We start from the raw sequence: 18,474 nt of genomic DNA, 5'->3' as shown, positions 1-18,474 counted from the left end.
CGTCGGAACAACCTTCGCCCCTGGACTTTTTCCTCCTCCTTGGATCCCTCCTGGCCTTCCCGTCTGATTTATCTGGTGACTTAAAGTCGTTGCGATTACCTTGATCCGGCGACGTGGACAGAAGAGAGAAGCACCGCAACGGGTCTTCTGGCAGTCGGGGGCCCCCTTTACTCGGCTCACGGTGGTTGCCTCCAGTCCCCGGCGCCGATCACGAATCGTCCTGCCAACAGGATCCGTCCCCTGACTCTTGGCTTGTCTTACAGAGATCCGAGTCACGGCACCAAAAATGTAGCAGACCTCTTGTCCCAATTGGGCCCTCAGCCAAGGGCTTGGCTATCGATATTGCAACCGCGGCAGAATCAAAAGACGGACAACTTGGTTCATCCAAAGAAAGCAGTTTACTTCTCCATGCAGCTGCATGTGGTCCCTTCCAACGCAACGAGGCGTTTCTGAGGAAGCGACCCCCTCTAGTGGGCCTAGTGCCCTTTTATACAGTTTAAAACAGTGTAAGTTTCATTTCTCTGAAATCACATGCTTTCGGGGAAATCACGTGGTTGCTCCTATAGGGGCTGCACTCAGCACTCAACCTCTGCACACGGGACCCCCTTTACCTTCCTTATTTGGTAACACATCCGTCTTATTCTCCTTTCCATAATCATAAGGCTGCCTTATCAGGAGGAAATATGTACTAACAAGATCTAAGGATGCCTCTTCACTGATTTTATTGGAAGGGGGGCTAATCAGATGCACAGCAGTTGCACAACATATGGAGCTGGTTCCAGTTCACACGAGTCAATGCTGCTTCACGCAGCCTTGAACCACATTAAGAGAAGTCACAGAATCCATGCGAGCTTTCCCAAAAAAATCCAGAGTAAACTAAAACATTGGGCCCATGTAAGCAGCTGTGACTGTCTATACCACCTTCCCACTTTCCTTGCTTTCAGGGGATAGCACCAACCTGTTGATCTGGCATATTTTCCCCAGGCATAAAAAATGACTTTGCACACCACTTGGTGACTAGAGCAACAATATCCAGAGTGGCAAAGCAATCAGAGGAAGGAGGAGGAAGGAGAAAGTGATTTCCCCTTTCCCCTCTCCCTTCTCTCATGTTATTTTACTGAGTAGCACCACTCCAGACACTGAGCAGTATAGAGTGCCATTTTTATGACCAGTGGGAACCGCAAATGCCAGGGCAACAGGGTAACTCAAGGTTTGTTGTCAATTAGTGCCAAACCAGTTCGGGCACCACTTGGCCATGCAGCTGCCATTGAGGGCTGCGCAGTGCGGCCACCATCCAGCTTCCAAGCTACCTACCTTGCAGGTTTGCAGTGTAGCCTCCAGCGAAGCTGATCCGAGTACCCCATTCTGGATCAACATTGTTATTTCTGGCCAATGAAGATGCACCCTTTCATTAAGTGTCATCCAGTTTGGCCCACAAAAACTAGTGATAATGCAAGGAAGTTTGTGTTTTGGTAATATTTCAATAGCTTGGGACAATTTCCCTCACCCCTGCCCCCAACATTGAAGTTGTTTTTAAAGTGTTTGGAGGTGTTGATTTTTTTTAAATACAGTATAATTGGCTACCACATACAGTTCTTTCACAAATGCAGTATTTATATCAATTCCATTATTAACTCCGTTTTGTTGAAGTAAGCATTCTAATGTTCCAGTGCAATTTATTTTAGTGCTTCTGAACAGAATTTTGTGTTGCATGTCACCAAATTAAAGTGTTTTGAAAATCTTTTACAAGCATTTAAACCTTTTCTTGCCGTTTACTCTTTACTCTCCCCAAAAACACAAAAGCAAATTGTGTGGAAAAATGTACATGGTGGAGCAAACCTAAGGTCATTTTTGGATTTAGAATACCAAATTCCTATAAAACTAGCACAATTTTTAAAGTATCTATGACCTTTAATTTTTTAGGCTTGTGTTATCTTGACCACACTGCCTACTAGAGATAGACTTAAAATAATGCGCAGAGCATTCTTACTGGCATCAATTATCTCTACTTTGAATTAAGGCATAAGAAATACAGTGACAGCCTGGGTTTGCCTTGGATTACCGAAGTGTTTTTTCTAGAATGGTTTACAATCAGCATTTATAAATCCATTAGTTTTAGGGATAGGTTAGATTTCCCCCCAGCAACACACAGACCATAAGCATAAAAGCAGAGTGCCAGATCTCACTTAGCGGCTTTGTCCAATTTAGAAATTCTTGTCCATTAATTAAATATAAATGTTTTCACAGTTAAATAAAAAAATGTTCTTGGTTTCTATGTGAGAGCAACAGAAATAGTAATCTCACAGCATAATCTGAGAGATTCTGTTGGTGTTTCAGAATGCGTTGTAAAAGGATCAAGAATGAGTTTGTGGGAAACATTAACAGTAAAAGTGAGCAGAATTAATTAGTCTTAAAGTGGAATAGATATATATGTGGTTTTTCTATTAGCATCTAGTCAGAGGTATCATGTATGCAAGCAATGAATGATCCTGGATCCTAGGTATTTGGCATTCCATAATGTTTAGACAGTCAGTATCCTTTTGCTTCTGCTGTTTTTTCGTGACAGAACCACATTTCACCTTGATTATATTTGAAGCTATCAGAGGGTAGTTTGCGTAGTCTTCTGTACTAACGCTGATTTCTGTTGACCACTGACCTACATTCTTCCATTCAATGTGTTCCTTAGAACAGTCGTTCCTTCCATCATATGTTCCCCTATTGTCTCATACATTTGATTCTGAATAGGAACCGGTCACACTGTTTACACATTCATCCCAATTTCCCTGGGGATGCACCTATCTTGATGGGCCTGTTGCTATTGTTGCAGCAGCCATGGAGCTCAAATGCTGTGACAGGATGCAAATGCTGATGGGAGGGATAAAGCAGGGAGGAGGAGTAAGCCCCCTTCCCTCCTAATAACAACATAACTGAGGAAAGGGTAGCCATTTACTGGGTTTGGCCATGCTAGGCAGTCAAGACACTGTCCTGCTACCACAGTAGGACAGAAGCAGGCAGTGAAGCTTTCCCAGGGTACATCTACATGGGCAGGAAGTCCAAGGGGCAGAGTACTACACTCTGCCCCTTGGGCTTCCTGCCCATGTAGATATACCCTTGGACTCATTACAGTGAGCAGACCCTCCTAAACTGCAATTTTATTGACAGTTGAACCACCAATTGACCAACCTCGCCTTTACTATATGACTTTCCCCCACAGATCACCGAGTTCCTTTTGCAGAAAATACCAAGACAAAATAGAGGCTCAGCAGTTCCAAATTTTCTGTCATGTGGTGAGATCTCACTATCTTTTTTTCATGTAGATGACCTACCAAATCCTTGCTCTTCTTTCTTCAAACCAGTTCCATCTTCAATTGCTGGTCTCAATTAATACTGAACTACAGGATCGTTTTTTGAAATAGTGATAACTTATATAGATTCCCATTGATTCAGTGGGTGTGCTAGAGTTGGGACTAGTCATTGGGTTTGGTATGATTTTGTTGTTTGACAAAGCTTTATAGCCAGACAACCTTTCTGCATTCATTGGACACTCAAATCATCTGGTTGTTTCCTTTCCCTTCATGTTCTCTACATGTCATCAAAAAGTTCTCATTCAACCATCCAGTTCTAGTTGAATAAAATACCCACTATCCTTCACTATTAGCAATGTAGTTAGAAATTACTGGGATCACTATACAAATTGTTATAAATTGTTAATTTGACAATTCCTTGTTACTATACACTGCTGGATTATAATCAATATTACAGCATGTGGATATCTCAATAATTCTCTGCGGGTTTATCTAACTGTATACTTAATTTTGCTATTTTTCAGTATGAGGTCATACAGTTGAAGATAAATCATTTCTTGACAAAGCCTTACATTCTTATCAGGACAAATGAGGGACTGTAGAAAGAGAAGATAGAGATACAAAGGAGAAACCTTTGGCCATTGGACTGAAGCTCCTTCAGCACTGCAGTGGTGGCTAAGATTGGTGGGGTAGCATTCTAACAGCAGCTGGAAAACCAGATGTTGCCTCCCCTTCCATACACAGTGAACTTAACAACAAAAACATTTCTAGAAGTTGCAATATAGTTCTCCAGTTTAACAAGACTGTATTCATAACTCAAAGAGCAACTTATGAGCCGCTATGAACAGAATTTACTATGGAAAAGCAGCATGTAAATGAACTAGCTAAATTTGCTACCTAAGATTAACCTTGTTTTGCTGCACCCCTTCCATTTTATCATCTGCAAGCTTGACCAGCACACCTGGTTAAGAAATACACAGGTAACAAAAAACCGACAAAGAGTAGGCAAAGACCTATTCTTGGCAGGAACATATGTGATAACATTCTGCTTTTGAGTGTATATAAAACTCCTTAAGACATCACAATGCCGTTGTTGTCGACACCTGCACCACTTGCCTTAGATGACTTCTTCTCTTTTATCGCATCCACGAGCACATTCCAGCTCACATTTGTGTTGGTCTGTGTTGTTGCAATGAGGTGAAATCTTGTTGGCATAACCACAGACTCTGGACGACTGGGCCATTGTGTTTTCATAGGCACGAGTGTACTTTCCCAGGGAACTTCTGCCAGTTGGCACCCTTCGCGATGACACGAAAGAAGAAAGCAGACAAAGGACAACAGCTGCAGCTAAACCAACATCAGCAACAGTTTGGCTGGGCTGCTGAGGAATATCCGCTCTAGAGACAAGTCCCCATGACCCTGACACAAAACCAGGCTGTGTCAGAGGCATTTCTCCATAACCAAGAATACGTTTTCAAAGATGGCATGAGTTGAGAGATAAATACCATATACAAAGAGTACTGGTTTTCTTTAAAATTCATAGTGAACTCCTAATTAAACTTAAACTTGATTTTAAATTGATGGAATTTAGATTCAAGTACAGGCAGTCCCCAAACTACGAACAAGATGAGTTCTGTAGGTTTGTTCTGCAACTGAATTTGTTTGTAAGTCGAAACAGGTACATTTTAAAGTGGAATGCAAGCCTCTGTGTGTATACACATATACACACACATACACACTTTGGATAGCATAGGGAAGGTTTAACACCCATGTGGTGTTTGTTTTGTTGCCTGCACCCCGTTGAGAAGATTTCACATCACTTTCCGTTCCCGAGATAATTGGATTTTGAAGAAAAAAATGACTTGTTGTGAAAACAAGGATTGGTGATAAAGCTTAATTGGATACCCCTTTCCCCTATGATAACTCTTCCAGCAGTGAATTTCCCTTCTGAGGGACACTTCCTGGTGTCTCGCCCTCATTCTTAACTATGAGTTGTTTGTAAGTCATATGTTTGTAACTCGGGGACTGCCTGTAATGGTATCAAGGAGCAGCACATCATGATAATCTCATATCTTTAACATCGATAACTAGTCATGTGAGTTCTGCCATATGCCAGTAGTCTATGACATTTTAAAAGCTGAGCATTCTGAATTTATTTTTGTCAGATAACTTCAGCCAATCTGTATTAAACAAACTGCATCTAAAAATGTGAAGGCTCAATATATTAAAAAAGAAGAAAAAACTCTGTGGGAGGAAAATATATTTTCTCATTGTTTTCCAAAGCCTTATTTTTGTCCTAATGAATTGTAAAAATGATAACACTACGCACAGTCTAACATTCTAGTTTTGGCATTTTCTGAGTTCTTTTTATGGGGAATTAGCCAGCTAACGACTGCTTGACACTACAGAGAACTAGTGGAAGCCAAATAAATGTCTTGGTTTTACTAATATTTATTGTTTCTTCTGTTTTTATTGTCTCTTCCCTGTTGCTAGTAAACTGACAAATCCAAAGAGGTTCCATACAATGCAAATGTTACATTTCAGGACAGTAGAACTACATTTGTAACACACACACACACACACATATGGGACTTGGTCATCCATGGAATCAAATTTCAGTGGATACCGAAAGCAGCCTGTAATTATAAACTGAATTTAATTTAAGATTATATATATATAATATATATATATATATATATGTAAAATCAGTTTATAATTACAGACTGCTTTTGTTATCTACTGAAATTTGATTCCATGGATGATCAAGTCCCATTATTTATAAAATGGTGCCTTATATAACATGACAAAATCAATATTTGCTCTTGGGATATTTTTAAAAAAATATGTTCAGTCCATGGATGATTGCATTCATAGATATAGGACCCATAGATATGAAGGGTCAATTTTCTCAATTTTTAATGCATAACTACATTTTGAATAATACATTGTTGAAGGTTTTCATGGCCGGAATCACTGGGTTGTTATAGGTTTTTCAGGCTGTATGGCCATGTTCTAGAAGCATTCCCTCCTGACATTTCCCTGCATCCATAGCAGGTATCCTCAGAAGTTGTGAGGTCTGTTGGAAACTAGGAAAAATTATATATAAACCCAATTTTCCTAGTTTCCAACAAACCTCACAACCCCTGAGGATGCCTGCCATAGATACAGGTGATACCTCAGGAGAGAATGCTTCTAGAACATGGCCATACAGCCCAAAAAATCTACAACAATCTTGAATAATAAATTTTATTATTCTAAAGCAGCAACATGACATCCAATATCACTTTTTACATTTTTCCAAATTATTCCTGTTTGTTTTCAGAAAAAAAGAAACATTTCTTAAAATGAAACATTTTCAGAAATTTTAAATTTCTAGGCTTATTCCGCACATGCAGCCTTGTGCAGTTACATGTTCCACAACCACCTTATGTGTCTGCAAAATCTACATATTGCTTCAATTTATATAAATAAAATATACATTTTTCCAGTCCTGACCAAAAGGCTTCTTAACTCACATGCATCCTTGTACCTTGTATCAGTGATTTTTATAACTCAAATATGTATGTTTTTCTTTCAATCAAAATTTTACGTTAACATAATTCACAATGTTCTATGACACTTTCTTTGAGTCTTGCATTGGCCACCAGGAGATGCTGCAGAGCCTGCTGTATTAAACTGGCAGCTTCATTGCTAAACTTGTTTGGATGGTGGTTGCTATTATGTCTCATCAATGAAGAGACAGAACAAGACATGTAACCACGTGTCATCTGAACTGCCAATGCAAATCTTCTTTTTACAAGATGGACCAAAGACAGAAAATTATATGTTATGTGCTTCGGCAACTCTGGCTAAAGGCGCAATAATTTTGTAATTGCAAGTTCCAAATTGCGATACATAAATTGGTAATCTATTGTAATAGTCCTCACTATGTATTGGATGCAATATAGTACAGGTTGAGCATCCCTCACCTGGAATTCTGACATCCAAAATACTCAAAATCCAAAACTCTCCACATGGATGGCTAGCTAACAAAACCCTTGTTTTCCGAGTGGTTCAGTGTGTACAGACTTTATTTCATGCACAAATTACTTTTTTATAAATATATATGTGGAATTACCTTCAGGTCACGTGTGTAAGATGTATAGGAAACATGTAAATTTTGTGTTTAGACTCAGATCTCATCTCCAGGATATTCCATTATGTACGTATATGCAAATACAGATATTCCAAAATCTGAAATCCCAAACAATTCTGGTCCCAACCATTTTTGATAAGGGATATTCAACTGCCACATCTGTGAATAATGCTTCAGTTCCTCATACAGCGAACATTGTCCCTTGTTTCCCCTAAAGGGAAAGAGTCAGGCTACTTACTGTATATTTCCTGCCAAAGAGTTCTAAATCTGATTGGTCAGCTGGTATATGATTTGCTCATAATGATTTCTTCAATGCCATTTGCTATTCCCATCCTGCAAGTGGCACTCTATAGCTCTTTAAGCACACCAGGGGATTTACAGTCAGTATTGACTAGGATTGGTTCTTAGAGATACATTTGCTATTCCACTGCAAACCCCCTGAGGCCCTTGATTCCCTTTTACCCAGAATAGGAAAGGTTCACTGATTTCCAGCCGTCAGAATGAAACAAATTTCCCTTTGACTCATGATGACCTCTTGAAACTAAATGGTGTGTAATCAAGGTGTTATGTCAGGAACATGTCTTTGCTCGTAGGAAGGTGGTATATTTGTCTTCCTGGCAGACTAAGTGTGAGTCTGTTCATTTAACACAGAGGCTGAAAGATATACACAGGGAAAACTTCTTTTTGGGCACATTTACACAGATTATTTAATACAGTTTCAAACTGGTATGAAAGGAAGTGTATAGGAAATCCTGGAACCAGCTTGAGGCCCAGATGTACACAAATTACAGAGCACTAATGTGCATTAAGGGGTTTATTTCATGCACTTTTGTGGGTTTCTTTATTTTGCCACCATCGTTTGAAGCTAGCTTTGACCTGCATTAAATATCTATTTTGTATCAGGAGCAACTTGAAAAACTGCAAGTTGCTTCTGGTGTAAGAAAATTGGCTGTCTGCAAGGATGTTGCCCAGGGGACGCTTGCATGTTTGAACTCGGGGGAACATTGCTGAGTAGTTCCAAATAGGATTGGGCTGTTAGACCAATATCTAAGATTTTCAGTTAATTTTTGTTAAAATATAGTATTCAAGGTAAAGAAGTTAATCTAGGGATAGCAGTCAATAGTTCAAAAAGGCTTTAGAAGGGATTTCAAAACTACTTAGGGAAGGAGAGAACGTTCACATGATCTATCTCTAGTTTGTGGACTATGAGCTGTAGGACACAATATCCTGGGAAATTTAAATGCACACAGTCTTTATAGGCCTTTGAAATATGAAATTATGTATCTTTTGTGTTATCTTGATTTTTAAAAATAATATAATTAATCTGTAAAAAATAATTTTTCAAAAGATTCCTTAAAATTGGCTTGAGGTTACCATTTCTAAGGTACTACAGGAATTTCTTATACAAGGACATGAAAACATAGCAAACAAAACAATGGCTTACTTTTATGCATGTATGTATGTATGTGCCTCTTGTTGACTTCTGGCAAGCCTATGAACTCATTGTGGTTTTGCCCATTCTTGCCTATGAAATATAGTTGTTGGTGATTTCTCATCCAATTTATAACCAGGGCTGGCCTTGTATAGCTTAGAATATGCTGCCTTTAGGGCATACCTATACAAAAATGTTTATGTTGTCTTAATTTATTGTATGAAATTTGCTTCTCTGAGCAGTCCTTGAAGGGTCCAAACATGGCTCTTCAAGGACATTCTAGGCAAATGTTTTTAACTTTACGCTGATTTTCAAGGTGTAGTTGTAAATAAACAAATACCAGTACTTAGAAATCGTACTTTTCAAAAACCATTTTACCAAAATAGGAATGCAATTTTACAATATACTACAAACACCATACTAGTGAAATTTCCTGTAGAAAATTGGAGATCTCGCAAATCCTCATTTTCTTTTCCAAATCACAAAACACCTCTTGAAAACATCCAGGAGGCACCCTTAAATTTCCCTGAAAGAAAGCTTGTGCAACAGTAAAATATAATTCTTCATGTTGGTATGCACTGACCTTGAATGTCATATGAGAGTTCACTGAATGTTCAACTCCCGCCAACTTAATTGTACATTGCTTGCTCATTGGTACAAGAAATGCAGGAGGGGCTGAATGAGTAAGTCTTCCACTGAGAAATGTTACATTCCATTGTAGTTACAGATATGGGGGGAAAGGTATTCTGGATGAATGGATTCCACAGACATAGAACTAGGCATTCATTTGAGTTATTCCCACTATTATAAAACGTTAGGACCTGTTTGCTCCAAGTATCTGAACTTTGCACAGAATAAGCACTTAACTTATATTCAGTGCATCTTATATAGGGAAGTCTAATTGAAAAGCAGTGACTCTCTAAAGCAGGCATGGAAAAACTTTGGCTCTCCAGGCGTTTTGGACTTCTACAATTCCTAATGGTAAGTTGGTTCAGATTTATGGGAATTGTAGTCCAAAACACCTGGATGAGGTTTGGTCTTTGCCTGTGCTAAAGGTTCAAAATTTACCTGTGATCTCATCATTGGAATGAACCTTGGATTCATATGCTTCATAGTGCATATACTCTAAACCACATGCTAGGCCACTGAGCTGTAATTTTCCTATAGCCCTTGACTAACAGGCATGTCTAGTTTTCTGAACTGCTGAGCTGCACAGGATTGCATTAAAGATTCAGGTGTTGCAGCAGATGATTTGGCTGAAAGACATCTTGGAACAAGATATACCAGAACACCCAAAGAGATGTTTCAAGTACCTAAAAACAAGAATTAACAGTGGCAGCTATAAATTGCTAGCAAGACCCTTGGTCAGATGGCAGAGTGCTGAGAGCAATGTGGTCACGTTTGACTGAGAGATATAGATTAGACATTCCCTTTGCATCTGTCCCTCTCTCCCTCTCTATTGCATCCTGTCTACAGTATGTTCTTGAGATAAATTCTCTTGAGTTTTAGGGGAATTGATGCAATTTGATAGCACTGTAACTGCTATGGCTCAATACTATGAAATCCTGGGAGTTGTAGGTTGGTAAGAAATCAGTATCTGGGCTCTTCCAAGTGCATGGAAATGGAGCCCAAAGGCCATCTGATATGGTCCACAGTTTAATACTCACATCACACCACACTGGCTGTTTCTTATTTTCATGAGGGGTTATAAATTAGTCACTAATGCATACCTCACAACTCCATCATGATAAGGTTTTGGATTTCTGACATCATATTCTACACTGGAATCTCTTTGAAAAGTGCTTGGAAATTTCACCTGGTCCAAATGGGAGCAACCTCATTATTAATTTGGGTTCAGTGCAGAGAATATGCAACATTCTTGTTGCAACCGCTCCACTGGTTGACACTACAGTCTACTTGCATGCTCTGAAACTCCTTCTCTGGACGAACTAGATTGTCAGGCTCCTTGCTAACCTTCCAAAGGTTGGTGAAAAAAAAGTTTTGTTTCAACAGGCTTTTATGGATGGATTGCTCATGGGAAAGAACCTTTCAACAATGCACAGTATTGTCTACATTTGTTCAGTTTTTTCACTTTTAATGGGTAGAAGTTTAAATTGTGTTTAATAATATAATTATATTTTAACTTCCATGATGTGAACCTTTAACAGTATATTTAACAGTGAACCTTTAACAGTATATGTTCCTACTTTTTAAAGATCCCATCTGAACCTGGAAGCTAAACAGGCTCAGGCCTAGTTATACATGAATGGGAGACATCAGGGAAGGCAATGAAAAACCACTTCTACCTTAGAAAGCTTGCTGAAATTCATAGGTTACCATAAGCCATCCATTCAGATGGCTTATGTTTTATATCTCAGGGCTGGGGAAAAGGTGGGAAATACATAGATAAATAGTCTATATAAAATAGACATTAAGCTCTGCAGGCATACCCCTAAACACTCCAGTCTTTATGAACATGCCAATATGGACGTGCCAATATGAATTAACACAGTGGTTCTTAGCTTGTGGGCCGCGGACCACAAGTGGGTTGCGAGGACGAAAATCTGGTCCATGAACCTCCTTCCTTTTTATTTTATTTCTGCTCCTTTTGCACCGCCTGTTGCTCCTTCCCTGTCACTGACCATGGCATATATTCTGTATCAGACACTAGAGCTGATGTGATCTATCTTATGCAATTTTCTGAATCAGCACCCCAAACTGAATCTAAAGTTGACCAAACATTGATTCATAACCCTTTTGGTACTTATGTTGGAGAGTGGTCCCTGGTCAAGTAGTCCATGGTCAAAGTTGTCCTGGTCAGAAAAAGGTTGGGAACCACTGGACTAACATAAAAAAGGTTAGGAACCACTGGACTAACATCACTGCATGCTATCATGCAAATTAAGACACATTCTTGATACTGAACATTTCAAAACCTGGATATTAAAAATTCAAAGATTTTTATACATAAGACTGTAAAACAATATATGACAGTTTTATGCACAGTTGGGAATTAGCCTGTTAATATAGGGAGACATTCGTCTAAGGAAAACTGCTGTGCAATAATTGGCTCGCGTTCAACGTTTCCCTGCTGCTCTCTTCTCTCTGGTTTTTCACATATAACTTGCTAGTGTTTCATGGTCTGTGAATAACATCTAGTGGAGACTGTGTAAATCACAGAGATGAACCGTTAACACTAATAGCATATCTAGGACACTTGCACAACCCAGAAAGAACTATACAAAATGCTACCTTAAACCAAACATTCACATTTTGAGTCCTGTTAGCGAAAATCCCCCGAACATGAAGATGACTTCGAGGTAACTGGAAATATAGGGCATCTGTAGCTTTCTAGCAGAGGTCTAGCTCAAGGACAGATCTGTACATGACAAAAATCTGAAGGTAAAGAATTCCTTAAAGGATATGCCTTTAGCATCTTATTATTTTCTGTTTTCTTGGGCTAATCAACAAGCATTCCTATCGTGGCTTGGAACCAGTTTCCCCCGATTTCTGACTCATCTCCAGCAGCAGAGCAACTAACATCCAAAAAGGACACATTTTCTTTCATGCTCTCTGCAGTTTCCTATTGATGCCAATGATGCCTCAGTGAGTCCTGCATGAAAAATACAATGAACGACAGATCACAGAATTTGGCTTGGCTTGCATCTGGCAGCAGACCAGCACTGCATCCATTTCCAATGAAACTACTAATAGGACTTAAGATGTGGGACTATGCAGTTGATTTTTTATTGTATGTCTTAACTGTAAGCGAGGAAAGTCATTGTTTGTGCTGGATCATACCTGAGGAGCATAACTCTGCAATATTTTTCTCAGATATTACTGAAATAAATGATACTGAGGAAACCAATCTTTGCTGATGTTTTGGGTTCTGAAAAACGTTTCATTTTTCTATTCCTAGGTAAACTTCATGAATCTCCGTCATTACTGAAATGTTGATGCCACAGTCTAAACTATTAATATTTTGGCTGTTGTTAGTAAACATATAAAAAGTTAAATCCTAATTCAGAATGCCATAAAACAAAATTAAGTCATTCCTGTAAGAGATAATTCTATTTCTTCATAATGTTGTTGTTTTGTTCTTTCAAGTTGATTTGGACATCTAGTCATAAGAGGTTTGCCTTTGCTTTCTTCTCAAACCATTAAGTTGCACCAGCTCTTTGCTTCCAAATGGCTATTTTATATATTGTTATCATTGTGAGGAAAGATGCAGATCTGAATGAAGTAGCTGAAATGAAATGAAAAGATGTCAGCACCTTCAAAAGGCACACAAACTAGCATATTAGTGTTTAATACAAGGTGCTAAAACACCAGGTGTGAGGCAGAAAGGATGACTCATGCTAGAGGCTAAAAACGGTGACCATCAACAGAGCGTATTCAGAGATGATTTCCTGCCAGAAGACTGCGCTGCTTGTCATTAGAATCTGGCCTTCAGTGACAATAATGTTATTTTTAAACATGTGCTACATACTACATGCTAACCATAAAAAGGGGAAAGCAAAAATTGGTATTGTTGTAATGTACATTGAATCTCTCTTATCTGAAAATCCAAATATTCCCAAAACACAAAACAAAAAATGCTGACAGCCACACACTTTCACCTTTGTGAAAAGCTCTTGAAACAGAAGACATCCCAGAAACTTGCATGTTCTCCTTCCCTCTGGCTAATTGTTACACATGGGGGTCAGTTACTCTGGAAACAGGCTATGAATATGAGCATGGAGAGACCCCATTTGCCACCACCTGCGTCCAGCCCAGAGAGAATGAAAAAGACTCATGGGGGGCTGGAGTGGATTTCAGAGCATCTCAGATACCTGCCTTTTGCAGGGCCTTGTATAAGAGGAGTCCTCCCAGATTTCCCCCAGTCTCTTTCCCCCACTTTTCGGCTTTTCGGCTTAGAAATGGAAATGAGCACCAACCCCCAGAGTCAGACACAACTAGATTTAATGTCAGGGGAAACCTTTACCTTTACTGCATTAGGAATTTTGGGGAAAGGGAGATAGTCACACTGATCGGTTCTAGTGGTTCATTGGCAACTATTGCAGATTTCAAAACAATCACACTCTTGAATATGATCCTTTATCACTTGAGCAGCAGCATTTGTGGCAGCCAAAATACCTTATGTGAAAGCCCCACTTACAGCTTATTTCGTCAGATCACCTGGAAAATCATTAGAGCATGGATACTGTGGTCAGATTATTTTGGTTCAGAAATAATCACAGCTTAGTTGACAATAAAGATTTCTCAGCACTGAAGCCAACTGGCTTTCCACAGATAGCTTTGAATTGAGGAGTACTGTGTACTCCCACCATTGCATGCCTGCTTAATCAAGGGGAAAGCCATTTCTCCCAAGCAGACTGTTCTCCTAATTCCCAGAAATCAACAGACTGTCTTCTCCCAATTTAACTTGAGTTTATTGGCTTTCATCCAGTCCTACACTCCCTCAAAACAGTAGCCCAGCCGCTGAACACTGGTTTTCAACTCAGATGGGATGGAGGCACAGAGATGGAGGTACTGACAAATCACCCCTGATCAGGCATGTAGCCGGGGGGGGGGGGGGGGGGCTTGAGGGGCTTCAGCCCCCCCCCCCCAAATTCTCATGATGGTCCATGAGAAGGCCTTACTGGTGCATTATTAAACTGTTATGTTTATTCATATGATGATCTGATCACCATACTCAATTTATCCCATATACATGGGGTTATTGAGATAACGATACAAAAGGTTTGCTATGGTAGACCCTCTTTCACTCAGACTCAGCCCCCCCCCCCCCCCGCCCAATCAAAATCCTGGCTACGGGCCTGCCTCTGATAATTCCTTGCCTAAGGAAAACGACCTATGGAATTAATGGAGTTGCCATACATTGTCTGAAGGCAGAAATCATTGGAAACAAAACAGAACATTGCATAACATCACAGCATGACTCCAATGTCTCCCAATGCTACTCTCTTGTAGCAGTATATAGAATCACTGTTCCCTATACCAACTCATAAGCCATTCTGGAAAATAACAATATCAGCAGTATTAAAAGCCATATTAGTGTGAGAGTTATAAAAATAGATATGGAGTATATCCTGTAGACTCTCAGATTGGATCTACACTGCCATATAATGCCGAACACAATTTAACTGCATTGAACTGCATTATATGGCAGTGTAGACTCATATAATGGAGCCCCCGGTGGCGCAGTGGGTTAAAGCGCTGAGCTGCTGAACTTGCTGACCGAAAGGTCGCAGGTTCAAATCCAGGAACGGCGTGAGCTCCCGCTGTTAGCCCGTTTCTGCCAACCTGGCAGTTCGAAAACATGTAAATGTGAGTAGATCAATGGGTACTGCTACAGCAGGAAGGTAACAGTGCTCCATGCAGTTGAACAGTGCTCCATGCAGCTGGCCACATGACCTTGAAGGTGTCTACAGACAACACGGGCTCTTCGGCTTAGAGATGGAGATAAGCACCAACCCCCAGAGTCAGATACAACTGGACTTAATGTCAAGGGAATACCTTTACCTTAAACTCATATAATCCAGTCTAGTGCAGTCAAACTGAATTCTGAAACTGAATTATTTGGCAGTGTAGATCCAGCCTCAGCTAACCAGCACCCATGGGGATTGATAGATGCCGGATAATTGTAGTTTCAGGTTGCTTGAGAATTACTATTAAAAATAGGCCTAACAAATACTATATGTCATATTATACGATATCATAAAATCTGTACTGACTTGATATTAATATTGAAATACAGTCCCCCTCGATGGACTGTCACCTTGTCGTGGTGAGGGGGCTTGCGTGTTCCGATGAACCTGTGGGCACAACAACTGGAGTCGTGCACTCCCAGGAGTGGCCGCGGGGGAGGTCCCAGACCAAGCACAGTCCGAAGACCCAAAGACCTCAACGGCGGAGCAGGCGGAGGATAACATGGCACATGTTACAACGGCTGCGAAGGCGGAAGAAGGCTGCAACAGACTGAGAAGCCATGGTCATTGTGTTAAACTACATCACCAGTGGAACCTCATCTGTGAAGACTGTGTGTTGTTCAGTTGTGCACTGACCTCCACACATTAAAAAAACCCACGCACAGGCATCTTCCAAAATCCTCCAACATCAACTCCGCTGGACAGGCCACGTTGTCCGGATGCCTGACCACCGTCTCCCAAAGCAGTTGCTCTACTCCGAACTCAAGAACGGAAAACGGAATGTTGGTGGACAGGAAAAGAGATTTAAAGATGGGCTCAAAGCCAACCTTAAAAACTCTGGCATTGACACTGAGAACTGGGAGGCCCTGGCCCTTGAGCGCTCCAGCTGGAGGTCAGCTGTGACCAGCAGCGCTGCAGAATTCGAGGAGGCACGAGTGGAGGGTGAAAGAGAGAAACGTGCCAGGAGGAAGGCGCGTCAAGCCAACCCCGACCGGGACCGCCTTCCACCTGGAAACCAATGCCCTCACTGCGGAAGAAGATGCAGAGCAAGAATAGGGCTCCACAGCCACATGCGGACCCACAAGGAAACCCATGATGGAAGACCATCTTACTCGTCCAACGAGGGATCGCCTAAGAAGAAGAAGAAGATTGAAATACAGTAATTAAAAGCAAATAAAGGCAAACTTAACTTAATGTTTTACTGTATTATAAAAACAGCTTTGTGAATGCCGTTTGCAATTTTAGGGTTTTTTGGTTGCTTGAGAGTCCGAGTTACTTGAGTTCCAGTTAACTGAAAGTCTACTGTAGTCGAACATTATTGTTAACATTTAATAATATGCATTTTCCACATACGGTATTTGTCCACTGAGAAACCTTCCTTCATCTGTGATAAATAATATAATTGACCAAATATGTTCATACAAGTTCAGTTGGTGCTTGTGGCAATTTCCATCGGGCAGAAGCACAGCCGGGCAGAAATAAGTTCTCAATTCTAAGTCCGCTTGGAAAGCTGAGTTATAGTCTTTTTAAAGACATCATACTGTTGAGTGCCATTATACTGCAGTAATATACAGTATGGTGTTTTAGAGTTTAGTGGTGTGTTAATATCTATAATTAAATTTGCTACATTTGCGCCACACTTTCTGCTATAGTGCTTAAACCATTTTGGCATAGCATTTTACAACAGTCCTGCAAGCTAGATTACTATCAGAGGAAAAACAGGGGACTGAGTCTGGTTTTGCAAATCCTAATCCATCAACAGTCAGGCTGCTTCAACCACAGGGGTCTTATTATTTTTTATTATTAACTACTGTCAGATGGTTTGTAGAATTTGCCTTGTATGAACACATGAAGTCAAATATGTTGGAATTCTAAAAAAACAAAACCACAACTCAAATACAACATTGCAGGAGTGGTGAAAGCTAATTTATAATTTCCCCAACTTAATTCAATTAAAAATTATTTCTCTTTTGGACTTAAAGGATCTTCTAAAGTAAATGTCAATCATTTTTCAGCTTCAGAAGAACAAGACACCTATGAAATGAGGCTACAAGAGTCTTCTTGGGGCAAAAGCACCATGTTCTATACCTTGGTGTTTTATTTATCTTCCAAATGTATGAAACATAACCACTGCCCCGGAAGTGCATGGAGCAGTGTACAGTTTTACCAAAAATAATGAAAACATTTGGCTCAAAACAAAACTCGCTCTTGGTCTCCAACAACAGAAAATGCAACTAGATGGAGGAAACGTGATTGTGATTCATCTATTGATATGTTCACAGCTGCTACCGCTTGGTGGTTTACAATATTTCATGGCCATATTGCTCATGAATTCCAGCTTGAGTACAAAAGCAGGAAAAATGCAAAAGTCTAAATGTATGGGTATACTATACCCTTAGTCAACATTTTTTTGAGTCAGCATTAGCGATGTAATTAATTTATTACTGAAATTAGAGAATTGAGCATTCGTAACAGCAGATCAGTGCAGAACTAGGTTTCGCTGATTTCAGTGTGCATTATTTCAAAGGAAGCTTTCAAAACCATATCCTAGACACAATATGTTGTTTGCGTGTTCCTCTGTATTTACTGTACTGATTTTAGAGTTTTTTTTAATATTGGTAGCCCAATTATATTCATTTTCATGGTTTCCCCCTTTCTGATGAAATTGTCCACATGCTTGTATTTAAAAACTTTCAGGTGATAGTATGATAGCTGGGTCCGGAACAGAGATGCCGCAAAGGAGGCTGTGAATAAGGGAAGAGAGGGGGCGGAGGGAGAGCGGGGAGAGTGGATGAAGAATAGAAAGGAGGGGATGCTTAGGGCGCAAGGTTTAGGGTTTGGGTCAGGGTTACAGTTAGGGTAAGAGGTAGGAGTTATGGTTAGGGCACGGTTTAGGGTTTGGGTTAGCGTTAGGGTAAGGAGTTAGGGTTAGGTTCAGGGTTAGAGTAAGGGTTAGGGGGTGATAGTATGATAGCTGGGTTCTCGGTTAGAGTATGGGTTAGGGTTTCACCCTTAAAGTACTCTTACATTCCTTGTATATTACATGTCTCCGGCCTGGCTTACATTAGCTAAGTCTCTCTTGCGCAAACAGCGCTCCATAACGCTCAGAGATTCCGGACCCAGTTATACTATTACGAACTTTAAAATCAGGAGAGTAAATACATTCAAACA

Source organism: Anolis sagrei, chromosome 1 (genome assembly GCF_037176765.1).
Source record: "Anolis sagrei isolate rAnoSag1 chromosome 1, rAnoSag1.mat, whole genome shotgun sequence".
NCBI lineage: Eukaryota > Metazoa > Chordata > Lepidosauria > Squamata > Dactyloidae > Anolis > Anolis sagrei.
This window is presented reverse-complemented; position numbering follows the sequence as displayed.